Consider the following 12,310-nt stretch of genomic DNA (forward strand, 5'->3'; position numbering starts at 1 on the left):
TTTTGTTTTGTTTTCTTCCAGAGATTGAACCCAGGGAACCTTGACCACTAAGCCACATTCCCAGACCTTTTTTAAATTTTGAGACATCTTGCTACATTGCTGACACTGGCTTTGAACTTGTGATCCTCCTGCCTCAGCCTCCCCAGCCACTGGGTTTAGAGGTGTGCCACTGCACTTCGCTTTCTTCTTCTCCTTCTTCTAAAATATGAAAACCAGATCCTGTAGTTTGTGGTCAAAAGGAAAAACCATAGTAGATGTAAGGGCAGCAGTCACCTGGACTGGGTGAAGAAGGTGTGGATTAGCTGTGCTACCACTTGACCTACTGCTGGCTCAAGCTCTTGAACAGACGCATTGCTTAGTTGCTGGATACTTGGAAACTTCTGAAGCAGAAGGGAACCTCTAACTTTTCCAACTTCTGAGATCTGCTGCACAGTTTGAAGGAGATCTGGGTCAGGGAGCAGAGCCAGTTTCCTCCTGAGGAAAGGGTTCTTGGTGGGTTCTTTGGATTGCTCTTGTACTAATTGAACAATGGGGCAGGATGCTTCCATCTGGTTGGCCACTGGAAGAAACATCATCCCAAGGTCCAGCACAGTAAACTTTTGTATAGCTGGGAAGTACTGTTCATTTATCTGTGTTTTTACAACTACTACAATCCCTTGAAACTTACCAGAATTTCTAACTTGAACAAGTCTTTTTCTGTAGCCATTTTCTGCCACCAAATCAGCTTCAGTGACAAAGAATGCAGGATTTTCTGGACAGGTAAAAATCTACAGGTGTCAGGCCATCCTCAAAAACGAGATTAATTTTCCCTTGCATCCCCTGTACCAGCTGAGATCTGTGCCACTTCTCATTAGCTACAACATACCCCAAAGGCATGTGCACAGGGGGCCTATGCCTTCAGGGAGCCCTGTGCCTTTTCCATCAGTGATCTGGACCTAAAGAGGGACATGCAAAATGACACCTGGGCAGGCTCTCCTGCACAGGGCCCCACATTCCACTCTGAAGCCAAGGGCCTCTTTAACAGGATCTTGTCTGCAGAGTGTTCTCTAAAAGTCTTAAGAACCCAAGAGATTTTTGTCCTCATGGCTGTGTCCCTCATTTTCAGCACCGCCTGGCCCCTGGTGGCCCAGCTCCACCTGTGCTATAGCTGCTCACTCCAGTCTAGGGCTAGGACCTAGCTGGCAGGGACCCTACTTCTGCCCTAGTCACCATTCATTCTTTGGTGGAGTTAAATACAACTTTGGTGATGTCTTATATGTATTTCTAATTTTTATTGTTACAAATGGCTCCACTGTTGAATTATAAGTTAGTGAATTGATTACTTGATTAATTAATTTGAAACAGGATCTTACTGTGTGACCCATGACTACTTTGCACTTGTGATCTTCCTGCTGCAGCTTCTGAAGAGCTGGGAATACAGTCCTGAGCCAGCACATCCAGTTGGACCTAAACATTTAGACAACAGTTTGATCTTTTGTTAGTCTGTCTCAGTGTGGAACAACCTTCAGTTTTCACTACCTCCAATCTTCTAAGATAGAATTTATGTAAAATGTCCCTCAGTTATTTTTCTGGTATGTTTCACCATGAGCAGACATTATGTTTGGGGAGAAAAGCCTCCCAGAAGAGATTCAGCACTTTTTTTTCATTGCATCCTCTCTTGTGACCTATAATTTTGATTTCCCCCTTTTTGATGATGTTAACATTGATCAGTGGAGGTGGTATCTGCTGGGTTTCTCTTTTGAAATGTTGATCCTTCGCTTTCTAATTCTTGAGTGTTTTGTGGAGAGACAATTGGAGACTATATAGCTATCTGCTTTCCTCATCGAAATTTCCATTTCTTTATTCATTGTATTAGTATGGATCCGTGGTTGATTTCACTTAGTGGATGATAATTTTGTATTATTATTTCTGGAAAATTATATTTCTCTTTGGAAGCTTTTATTTTAATAACTTCAGGATGAAGAAAATCTGTAGGAATCGCATACATAATTTCTTGGATACCTGTCTCTAGTTGTGAATATTTTACTATATTTTCTTAATCCTGTCTGCCTTCCCCATTTCTCAGAGTAATATCAATGTAGATAAATAAATAACTAAATGCTTTCTCTCTGAATCTCTTGTAAGTAGTAGACAGGATGACATTGTACTCAACACTTGTATTTCCTGAAATCAAGGAATGATAATATGATAGCTTAATGTTGACAACCAAGAAATAAAAAATTGGTTCACTCTTAAAACCAAATCAGCAAATCATAAAAAAAAATAATCCTTTATGCATTATGCCATAAATACCACTAAAATTAATAATGAACTAGCAATCAATAATATTTTAAATATAATTTCAGGTTTATTCTTGTATTTCAGAAGCCATTCTTTCCCTCAGCTGAGTATTGACTTTAACTTATTGAATCTTTTGCCAAAATATATGTTTGGTACAGTTCTATTAGTGCTACATAATTGAATAAGTCATCTTCAACCCAGTTCTTTGCTTGAATTTTTATTTGTGAGATTGGCTCATCTTGTTAAGTTTAGATTCTCTGGTGATGTGTAGTTCAGCATGGATCCTATATACAATCCATTGATCCCTTTTCCTGTTGATGGAAATATGGTTGATTTTAAAAATTTTACAGTATAATGCTAAGTGAAGTTACCCAATCCCCCAAAAAACAAATGCTTTCTCTGATAGAAGGAGGCTGACTCATAGTGGGATAGGGAGGGGGAGCATGGGAGGAATAAATGAATTCTAGATAGGGCAGAGGGGTGGGAGGGAAAAGGAGGGGGCAGGGGATTAGCAAGGATGGTGGAATGTGATAGACATCATTATCCAAAGTACATGTATGAAGACACGAATTGATGACAACATACTTCATATACAACCAGAGATATGAAAAATTGTGCTGTATATATGTAATAAGAATTGTAATGCATTCTGTTGTCATTTACTTTTAAAAAATCAATTAAAAAACATTTTACAGTTACAATGTTGCTATATACATTTGTACTTCATGTTGTGAGTGCTTCTCTAACATTTCTACTTGGAGTGGAAGTGACATGCTGGTTCAAACAATGCTATTTTTTCTTATTATGCTTTGCCTACAAGTGCTTATCAATTTTTATGAACTCAAAAGTTTGCCTTTCAACTGATGACTCCCAAATCCATAACTCCAGTTTTGTCCTGTCTCCCATACATCTGACTTCTTTCTCGATCTGCTGTATAAATATTCTACGAAGGAAAACTGTGAATATGCCACTACCACTGCACACTTATCCTGTCCAAGAAGGAGATAAATGATTATTTGATTCCTGAAACATCTTACGTAATGCCTACATATGGGTATTATGATCCCCATTTTACAGTTGAGAAACAGAAAAAGAGGTCACTCAACTAGAAGGTGGCAGAGCCAGAACTTAAAGCCAGTTAGCCTGGCTCCCCAGTTCAGGGTCTTACCCTATTATTCTGATTATTTTTATGCTGTTCTAATAAAAATAAAAGAGTCAGAGCATGTTCTAGTTCTTTGGCTATTATATGCTCTGCTGTTTATCTTCTTTCTTGTATCTTTGTCTACATGTAAGATTATTTTCTTAAGATCCTTGCATATTTTCATTTATAATATCAAAGTTTGGAAAATAAGAATGTTGACACTATTGATCTGTCAATAGATGAAAGAATAAAGAAAACATGGTATATACACACAATGGAGTATTATTCAGTCTAAAGTGAAATGATGTGCTTTGTGCAAATAGACGGATTTAAGACAGCATGTTACTGAAATAAGGCAGACATGGGAGAACAAGTACTGCATGTTCTCTCAGATGTGGAAGCTAAAATAAGTTGACCTGAAAGTACAATAATGATTGGGAAGAGGAGAAAGGGGTGGAAAAGGGTAGGAGGACAGTTTATTTATTGTGTGTGTGTGTGTGTGTGTGTGTGTGTGTGTTATTTAGGTTGGAGCCCTGGGCCTTGCTCATGTTAGGCAAGTGCTCTACCACTGTCCAAGCTACATCCCCAACTCTGGGTGGTTGGATTTGATCAGTGTGTGCTATATGCACATATGGAAGTATCACTTTAAACTCCATTAATATGTACAATCAATACAGGTTGATTAAAAGGAAAGTAACACTATTTGAGTGATCCTCTGGAAGGAAGAATCCCTGCATGCTATTTGCTAAAGACCTATTTCATGGTCAAATAGTCTCCAAGCCCTGATTGTAATGTCAGAAAGGAGATGAAGACAATCAAACTGGTCCCACCATCATGAGCACTTCTATAAAATGGTATGAATGAAGTGTGGTGTCAGGAGGAAAGTGTGGGGTGCATGTAATAATGTTTGTGTAATCATGCTGCTGTTGACTACCTCCTTACCTACAGACTGAACAGATAGTGGTGAATCTAGGAGATAAATTTTTTCTTTCTTCTTTTTTTTTTTTTTTGTGTGTATGTATATGGCTTGGGACCTGTTTAAGAGCAATTTGATGCAGTGGTTGCCATGGTAAATGTTTTTCCTAAGAACTAAGTAATTGTTTGAAACTGTTATAATTTACCATTATTTAGTTTCAGAGTGATTTGAATGCTTTCACTTTCCCCTCTCATTTAAACATTTTATCTTTATCAGAATTCCTTTTTTTATGTTTTCTTAGGGACAAAAAAATACCTCATTAAGGATAATAGTGGAATTATATTCATTTTCTTCTAAAGAAAATCCTGGATGTGTTTTCTATTTTTTTTTTTTTTGGCCTGTAAGACATAAGACATCTGACAGATTCACATTTTAGGATCTTTTAAACCAGGCAACAGACCTCAGTCTTCAAGAGTTCAGGAAAAAAGGGCAATTGAACTGCTTACCATGGAGGAGGTATTTGTGACTGCTTATAATATAGATGTCTTCAATGACATCATAATGCAACCATCCATCACTCAAACTCTAAAAGACTAATTTATTTCTTCTGTATTTTATATTGGTACATTATAATTATTAATAATGGTGGGATGTCGCGACCCCTTGCCCGCAAGGAAGACGCAACTCAGGAATCTTCTTTCAGCAGTTTATTCAGGTCCTTGATACTTTTTCTTCTTTCAGCTGTTTATTCAGGCCTTTGTATTGACATGTCTTTTAGCTTCTACTGCTACTCCTACTACTACTTCTACTGCTACTCCTACTGCCACTACTACTACTGCTACTACTACTGCCACTACTACTACTCCCGTGTGCCCCAGCCTTAATAAAGCAGATAAAGCCCCAATGCACAACTGCCACGTGGACTTTTCTCATAGGGTGCCAAGTCACAGCGTGCCAACTCATTCTGATAAGGAGTTGTTTGTCACAGACTACAGGGGAAATCAGCGCCATCTTGTAATGGCGGCCACAGTTCACAGAAACGGCTCACCACAGTGGGATTTGTTTTTACCTATTCATACATGCATACGATATAGTAATATATATCCTTCCCCAGTATATTTCCCCTTCCTCTCTTCTTCTCCCTCCCCCTTGTGCTTTTCCTCTACTCTACTGATTTCCCTTTGATTTTCATGAGATCTCACCTGCCCCCAATTTTTATTTTCCTTTTTCCTCACTAACTTCCACATATGAGAGAAAACATATGACACTTGACTTTCTGAATTTGGCTTATTTCACTTAATGTAATGTTCTCAAGTTCTCAAGTTCTACGCATTTTCCTTCAAATGACCTAATCTTATTTATCTTTATGGCTGAATAAAATATCATTGTGTGGGGCTGGGGTATAGCTCAGAGCACTTGCCTAGCACGTGTGAGGCACAAGGTTTGATCCTCAGCACCACATAAAAAAATAATAAATAAATAAAATAAAGGCATGCTGTCTGTCCATCTACAACTATTAAAAATTTTTTTTAAAAAATGTCATTGTGTATAATGCCATGTTTTCTTTTAATCCATTAATCCTGAAGTTTGAAGTAAAGATTTGGGGTTATAAAAATTATGTTTCTTAGTTCATAGCTATTATACAAACTCAATGTTTTTGCTCTCTTTAATTTTATTTTGTATTTTCCTTATAAATTTTAGAACCATTGTCCGTTATTACATTGCAAAATATAACTTTTTTAAAAATTGTAGTTGTAGATGGACAGAATGCCTTTATTTTATTTATTTTTATGTAGTGCTAAGGATTGAACCCCAGTGCCTCACACATGCTAGGCAGGTGCTCTGCCACAGAGCTATAGCCCCAGCTCAAAAAAAGTGTAACTTCTAATACAACAATCTGAGTTACTTTGAAACAATAGGACATCACCTATAGGAAAGACGGGATGTAAGGTTAACTTCCAGTACTAATATTGATTCCCAATTAAATGAAAGGGGAAATAACTACAAAGTTATAGACATTAAAGGTAATCCCAGTACTCTTGGTTTAAAACTGGTTTGCTGGATGTTTAAAACCAAGATTTAGAGACTAAAGGAAGTAAAAGGGCCAAGAAGAAAATAGCCAATATTTGGTTCTTGCCCTCTGAGTCAGCTTGGACTCAGGGAACAAGGGGACTTCTCTAAGTACTTTGTAACTCTGGGTCACATGATCTCCTGGATCAGGGGAATCAAAGAGACCCTGGAGAACAGAAAGCTGACCAGTGCGCATGCTGCAAAGAGGAGGGTCCTTGGAGAAGGAAATGTTCCTAATGCTTCCAAGGGAAGCCATGTGGTCAACAAGACCCTGACCTATCCTGGAAGATGGCACTAGAGGAGCCAAGAGGCTGCTGCTCACAAGTTCCCAAGAGTGCCCCCTGAGGAAACTCAGCTGACTCTTAACAATAGATAGGAACAAGGTCAATTTGACCAGCTTGGTCTTAAACACCCTGCAAAATAAGTTACAGCCAAAGAACAGCCATACCTGGGCATTTAAAAGGAAATACTTATATCTGTTAAATTTATCATTTAGAGAAACTAATCTTAAAGGAATTAGGATTTGCATGACTGGTTAAACAACAACTGTCATTTTAGAGTATAAAACTATACTCTAAATGTAATGTAACTTAAGATATATACTTGATTCAGCCCCACCAATAGTAAGTAAGATTAGAGGCTATGAAAGAGGGATTCCTAGACAGGAGTGCCTAATAACTATCAAAGACTATCAGAGTCAACAGCTTTTATTAATCAATTTAGGGCCTACAAATATTCCTAACCTCCTATATAGACAGACTTGATCTATTTGCTAGCCCTAAGTGACAGTAAATACAGGGATCTTTACTAAACACAGAAGATATGCCAATAAAAATGTATTATACAAAAATCAGATGACATTAGATATCTTACCTACATCTTATAGGGCATCTGTGACATTATTAAGACTGTATTGTGTTTTCATTCCTGACAACTCTGAGAATGTAACTAATATCCTTAATATCCCCAAATAGGTCATTTCCTCACTAGCCTTGTCATGGGAACAATTTTTTAGCTCTTACACCTCCTGGTAAAAATTCCTGGTTTCTATCCTCATCACGATATTCATTGACATGTCCCAGACTCTTTGTCATTTATTTTGTATTAAATGCATTCCAATACTCATGTCTTTTTGTTTCTCTTGTAGAAGCACCCACCTCTTAGATGACTTTACAGCTTGTTCTTTCCAAACCAGACTTTCACCACAGACCCCTCAACTGACCCACCCACAGCATTTCTAAAAGGGAAACCCAAACTGCTTGCCCCACATGGCCCCCTCTCATCCTGAAGCAGCCAAAGTGGTTATTACTCATTTCCTCTTAGAGCAGTAAGAGTTCCCTTAATCAGAGAGGGGATTGTGACCAGGGCAAATGACAGTCAGTGTAGATAATGAGGCTGGGCACAGTGGCACATGCCTGTAATCCCAGCGGCTCAGGAGGCTGAGGCAGAAAGATCACAAGTTCAAAGCCAGTCTCAGCAAAATCAAGGTGCTAAGCAACTCGATGAGACCCTGTCTCTAAATAATACAAAATATTATTTTGTATTATTTGCTGGGGATGTGGCTCAGTGGCCAAGTGGCCTTGAGTTCAATCCCTGTACACCCCCCAAAAAAGTATAGATAGTGAAGTATTGGATCAGGAAGATGGGGGTTGATTCAAAAGGAAACAGAATACCTAATACCTCCAGAACACTTCCTCCTCCTCCTCACCTGTTGCCAAGGTCACCTGCCTCCAGGGAATTGTTCTTCCCATCAAGAAGCTTTTAATGAGTGCCCATTTCTGCCTTTCTAGTCAGATATGGAAAATACAGAGATATCCCCTGTGTGGCTCTCTTCCTGCCCTTTTGGTCATGTAGGCAAAATAAGAGGAGTGGGGACGGAGAAGAAAGGAAACCTGAAATCTAAAAAAGGGGCACTTTCTCGTGGCATCAGCTCCGGACAACTCCCTTTTCCAGAGGAGTCTCAGACTCTGACTCTCTCTCTCTCTCTCTCTCTCTCTCTCTCTCTCTCTCTCTTCTATTCTTTAATAAAACTTTTTGCTCTTGATCCTGCATTTTTTGGGTGTTCAAGAGCAATCTTCAATACTGAGGGAACAGGACCCTATCCTGATTTTCAAGACCAGCTTCAATACTCTGTTACTGAGCTACATCCCCAGCACTTTTTATTTATTTATTTATTTTATGAAACAGGGTCTTGTTGGATTTGAAATCCTTCTGATTTAACTAGGATTACTGGTGAGCCACTGTGTCCAGTTGCTAAATCTTATTAATTTGAAAAGTTATTGGTTATTCTGAGATTACATTTGAAATTTTTTTTTTTTTTACAACTTGCAGACTTATGCTTCCTTTGTAGATTCCAGAAGCCTATGTATCCTTGCCTCACTTACTTCCTGATCTTTACCACACTTCACCTTTTCAATGGAACACCTTTCCTGGAAGTGTAGAATTTCTACTGTATTTCCTTCCTCAGAGTTATTGGTCACAACATTGGGCCAGATTTTCCCAAGGCAAAAGTCTTTAATTTTTTTTTATTACACAAGTTAGATATCAGTTTCAAAAACCCTTGCATTGGGCAGTGAAGATGTAGGAGGAAAGACAGGGAGTTGGCAGATTAAACTGCATTCAGTTTAGTCTTCAGAAAAGGAATAGCAATGTACAGGGCTTCTTGCTTGAGATGTGGTGGCTTCATTTTTAAAACAGAGACTTAAGTTGTTCAAACTTCAGCACTAAATCAAGCTTGAGAATACTCCATATTAACCAGACAAAATTTAAGGAACCTGCCTTCCCAGACTTTAGCAAGAAACTAAAAGCTGGATTGTTGCCAGATAAAGCAGTGAGGTATGGGAAATGGAGACCAAAAGAGCAAACCCACAGCAGGAGTTGGGAGACTTGAACTGTCATCCAGCCAGGATTAATAGTTTTTAATTAATTTTTTAACTACTAAGTTGATGTAAACTTTTTAAAAAAATACATATGTTTACTTGCTAACTAAACTTCCTCTTGTTTTCATTTGTCTATTCATGACTCTTTTTATCATTTTTGGAACACATTTTTATTATTTACTGAATCAACTTATGTGAATTAAATATAATACTGATCCTTAACTCTATACTATTTATGCATTTCCAACTTGTTTTTGAACATGTGTTTAGAAATAACTCAAGAGTACCTTTCAAATTAAAAATATAGGAGTTTCCATCATTTTTTTAAATTGGGAAAGTCCCTGTCATGAGTGCAATCTATGTCACTAACATAGACTAAACAGGTTTGTGTCTTTCCACAATGTCAACTTATTGAATAACAATAAATTCATGGGCTACACCACTTTCATCAGTGGCAGTTCACTAAATATTTGTGAGTCACCTGGTCGTCATAAGCCAGGCAACTACAAGTTCTTTTATTCCAATCTTAATTTCTAATATCTATAACACATCACAAATCATACTTTACACAATGATATATATAAGTTGCAGGAAGGCTTAGGAAGAGTTGAGGCAACCACAGGAATTCAGGAGTCTGACCTGAGAGCAAAGGCAGAGCAATTATGAATGCAAAGAGTAACTGTAGGTGGTCAGATAAGATTAAGAACCATTTGAAAAACTTGTCCAGGGCACAGAGCTGTCACAACCAAAGAACTTACTCTAGGCCAAGATCTGGACTGATTGCAGTCTCAAGTGTATCTGCTTGGGATGGCAGCTTTTTGTGGCTTATGCTGCAGAAACTGCACTCTGCTGAAGCTCAAGGACAGAGATTTGAAAGTTCATTGTGGTGATTTTCCTGGGCAAAGCTCATGGGAAGTACCAGGTGATAAGGTTAGGGTACCACCATGTCTCATTTTGGGGTGCTTCTCCTTTTATAGACCTGGAGTGAGGGGGTTGCTTCATTCAATGATCCAGTGTGTTCGATAAGTGCATAGGTCTGGTTTTTCCAGTCTGAGTTGGATATGCCCATGTATTCATGTGCTTCTGATTAATTTGATAAATTCACAGGTAGTCATTTTTATTAGCATGATTAATTTATCAGTTTATGCCTTATTTTGTACCAGACAGATGGTGGTTTTTACTTGTACAACCAAATTGTAGAGTCACTCCACCTCACAGCACCTAGACTCAAAATAGAGTGGGTTATGGCAAATTACTGCTTTATACACTGGAGTAGCACAGGTTTAGGCGCAGCCTAAAAACTGCTGCTCTATACATCATGAAGTAACTGAGCAGGGCACAGCCTGCTCTCCAAATCCCAGGATGTTTAGTAGTGGCCGAGATGGTAGCATTTATCATGGAATCCCAGGTTCCATGGAGCTGAACCAATGGTACTGGGTTCATCAATGTCTCCAAAGTCAGGAGTTGACTCCCAGTTCTTATCTAGAATTGTAACGGGGGATTTGCCATGTCCAGTTACTACTAATTGATGACTCCACAACCTCCATCAATTAGTAGCTCTTCAGCAGGAGTAATGGAAATGAGATTGCCTTTACTTGCATATGGTTCATCACCATGACCAGTTGTACCAGCTCATAAAGAGTGGAATTCTACTAGTTAGAAGTACCTATGATGACATTTCCTTCCCAGGGCTCATACCAACACCTTGAAATTCAAGAAGACAGCCAGACATTTCAGTAATGCAGATTAATCTGGCTGGAGTTACAAAAACTACTTCTGAAACAGGGTAAAGTATGTTTAGTCCATCAAATATTGGTCATTCACAAAAGATGACATTAACTCCTGCCAAGTTGGATTCTTTTTATACTCCAGAAATTCCCTGACTTCAGAAGACGACCTGGATGACATTCAGGTGACTGTGTTTTGGTTTCCACAAGTATCTGTTTTCTATATATTATTACAATTTATATGAGACTATCTTAAACCATGTGATGTCTAGAATAGGAAATTGGATGTATATTTGTTACCAATCAAAACTGCAGGTTTAGAAAGCTTTAGGCAAAGATGGGAGAAACTTTGGAAAATCTGTCATGATTGAAACAAAATGATGAATAAATAAAAGTGTTACAGAAAACAGGGATAGATGTGCTTTGTCATCTCCATCTCTAGCCTTTGCATCACCCATCAAAACCTTAGGAACACTACTACAACCAGAAGTAGCCCTAGGATTTCTACCATGAAACCTCTTGCTACAGCATTTAGTAATTTCTGATAAACATCCAAAAAGATGAAAGTCTTATATCCAGAGTAATGAAGTACATATTTAGCTGGTAGTATAGTAATATCTAAGAATTCAACTACCAAGAAGAAGGTTGGTACATTAAAACAGAGTTATCAGAGTACTGCTGGATCTCCTGGGTTAGATGTATAACCACTCTTGGCATCACTGACTATCTCATGCTTCATTTAGAAGTTTTCCTTCAAGAATACATCTTATTTGTAGCTTGCACTGTAAATGATATTTGTGATACATTTTGAAGAAATCTAAAAAAAAATTCCTGTAAGTAGGATTTTGTCCTTTCCATGTAAGTTTAAGTACAAAAAAACTGATCATTGATTACTACAAACTAAATAATAGAATTGATGGGGAGGCTTTGTAATCATCATGAGAAGGTGGGTGAATTCCATGAAGAGGAACTACAGCTGCTTCCACCAAGCATTAGATTAGAATTAGCAATTTGAATTAGTCTTTAGAGAGTATTTAGTAGTTTAATTTTCTTTGCATATTATCTCATTGTGAATTGTCATCTTTCAGTATTCTAAAACCAAAATATTATTTTAAAAATTGACTAAAGTTTCTTGATAAGACTTGTCGATCATGTTCTGAAAAAGTATGAAGACATTATTCAAACAAAATTGTGTATATAGAATATTATACAGCTTAATGACCAATAATAAACTTAATAGCTCTATTTTCCCCACTCAGCTTAAGACATAGCACATCATGATACTTTTGAAGATACC

The 12,310-nt window shown here is 37.9% G+C and overlaps 2 pseudogenes; one reads left to right on the forward strand and one right to left on the reverse strand.

Annotated features, from left to right (window-relative positions):
- Positions 1 to 269: 269 nt before the first annotated feature.
- On the reverse strand, positions 270 to 7,464 carry LOC144249619 (Fanconi anemia core complex-associated protein 24 pseudogene; annotated as a pseudogene).
- Positions 7,465 to 10,667: 3,203 nt separating this feature from the next.
- Positions 10,668 to 11,558, forward strand: LOC144249620 (nucleoporin NUP35 pseudogene; annotated as a pseudogene).
- The last annotated feature ends 752 nt before the right edge of the window (positions 11,559 to 12,310 follow it).

The sequence above is a fragment of the Urocitellus parryii genome, chromosome 12, assembly GCF_045843805.1.
Source record: "Urocitellus parryii isolate mUroPar1 chromosome 12, mUroPar1.hap1, whole genome shotgun sequence".
Taxonomy (NCBI): domain Eukaryota; kingdom Metazoa; phylum Chordata; class Mammalia; order Rodentia; family Sciuridae; genus Urocitellus; species Urocitellus parryii.